Source organism: Octopus bimaculoides, chromosome 22 (assembly GCF_001194135.2).
Source record: "Octopus bimaculoides isolate UCB-OBI-ISO-001 chromosome 22, ASM119413v2, whole genome shotgun sequence".
In the NCBI taxonomy this organism is placed as follows: Eukaryota; Metazoa; Mollusca; class Cephalopoda; order Octopoda; family Octopodidae; genus Octopus; species Octopus bimaculoides.
This window is the reverse complement of record NC_069002.1, coordinates 2,459,713-2,462,301: the sequence shown is the minus strand read 5'-3', so window position 1 is coordinate 2,462,301 and position 2,589 is coordinate 2,459,713.

Below are 2,589 nucleotides of genomic sequence, written 5' to 3'. Positions count from 1 at the left end.
CTCTCTCTCTCTCTCTCTCTCTCTCTCTCTCTCTCTCTCTCTCTCTCTCTCTCTCTCTCTCCCTTTCTCTCTCTCTCTCTCATTTATTCTCTCCTCACCGATATCCCAATATATTTGTATTTATCTATTTCTCTCGTATAGTATTACTTTCTATCACATTCTCTCTACATCTACTAACCCTTGTCATTCTTTGCTTAATCTCTCTCTCTAGCTACCAGTCTGTTTATCTCTGCACCACAATTTATTGTTATATGATGGTTCTTGTGGGGGTGATGGCGTTAATAGTAGTAGGCTCTTAACTCCTAATGGATTCTTAGGAGTGCCGTCGTGTCACACAACGTGACTTAGCCTTTGAGACTCACCACCACATATATAGATCGATAGATAAAATACATACTTAAATACGTAAATACACACATACATACATAATACATACATACATAATACATACATACATAATACATACATACATACATACATACATACCTGCATACATAGCACAGCATATCACCAGATAAAAGGATTAGTGCATTGTGGTAGAAGGCTCCAGAAAGACAAGACAGAGTATCAAAGTAATTTATCGTGGACCAAGACGCGAGTCACTGAGATACGGCGAAATAGACACACCAATATCGATTGTCAAGCGCTTGTCATTCACACACACTTACACATATAATATAAACACGATGGGCCTCTTTCAGTTTACGCCAACCAAATCCACTCACAAGGCTTTGATCGACCCGAAGTCATTATCGAAGACACCTACCTAAGAGGCCACGCAGTGGAACTGAGCCAAATACTACTTGGTTTGGAACCAAATTTCTTACCACAAAATGTTACGTACGCCGTTATATTCTCACTGCTATGTACATAATTTCATAGGTAATATATTCCTTCCTTAAGGCGGCGAGCTGGCAGAAACGTTAGCACACCGGGCGAAATGCTTAGCGGTATTTCGTCTGCCGCTACATTCTGAATTCAAATTACACCAAGGTCGACTTTGCTTTTCATCCCTTAGGGGTCAAGAAATTAAGTACGAGTTGTATACTGGGGTCGATGTAATCGACTGGCTCCCTCCCCCAAAATGTGTGCCTTCAGTAGAGAAAAAGGCGGCGAGCTGACAGCAGCGTGAGCACGCCGAACGAAATGCTTAGCGGTATTTCGTCTGTCTTTACGTTCTGAGTTTAAATTCCGCCGAGGTGGACTTTCCCTTTCATCCTTTAGAGGTCGATAAATTAAGTACCAGTAGCGTACTGGGGTTGACCTAATCGGCTGGCCCCCTCCCCCAAAATTTCGGGCCCTGTGCGTAGAAAAGAATTTATTTCTTCATTCCCCTTACAATATCTATTTGTGTGTGTCATCCTTTCACTGCTCACTTTCTTCTGTTTTTCGCTTTATTTGTGCGAAACTAGTTTCAGTTGTACATTTGAGAACAAACTGGGGGTACCGTCTCCAAGATTTATTTAGTCATTTATATCAACCCCATTATTTTCGTGCGGTGCTCGACTTTTCCAATCAACACTTATCGAATGATAAAGTTTTTCTCTTTAGATATTTCTCTCTAACCATAATTCTCCATCAATTGAATCCTCTGTGTCTCTGTCCACCCCCCTCTCTCTCTCTTACGATATCTTACTTTCTCATACACACCTCTAATACCCGATCTCCTGCATTCTTCTATTTGTCTTGTCTGCTGAATCAACAAATTGTTATTTTTTTTTATTATATGTTTTCCAATATTTTTTAGGTTAGTTTATTTCTCCCATCCTTCACTCAATCATACTGTATTCTGTTATATATGTTTTTTCTTTATTTTTCATTATATTTGATCACGTTTCTATTCATATGTATTTTTTTATATGTCTGTTACCACCACAAACCACCACCACACACACACATACATATATATATACACAAAAGACCAAAAATAAACAAAAAAGACAAGGATTTCGAATTGTGTAAGCGATGATCTCAATGGTGCAGCATAAATTTGCAAAAATCGCGCTCAACTTGTTGACTTTGATAAATTCAGACAACTGGTCGGGGAGACGCTTTGTCTCGATCGAAATATTACGTTGGCAATTTGTAATTCGTCTGTTCACAAGACTTCATCATCGTTTGAAATCTTTATACAAATCCTTCCCCATCACTTAATGCATATTGGCGTCTTTTCTTCACTTCAATGAGAGTTAACCAGAGCGCACACACTTGCACACACACAAACATACACACACTCACATTACATAAACTTCAAGCTCATATATATACACACATCACACGACAAAACAAAAATAAGATCTTACACTCACTGATACAAGCATACATACATTACGACAGTGTGCATAATCATGTGTGTGTGTGTGTTTGTGCGTGTCTGTCTGTTTGTGCGTGTGTGTGTTGGCGCTATGTGTGAGTATCCAAATATTTCTCTCTTTCTATATCTGTTTGTCTATGTACACACATACACATACAAACACACACGCACCACACACACATATATTCATTTATATATATATGTACAATATGTATGTATATGTATATATATACATATGTAGATATCTGTATAAACGTATGTATATATATATATAT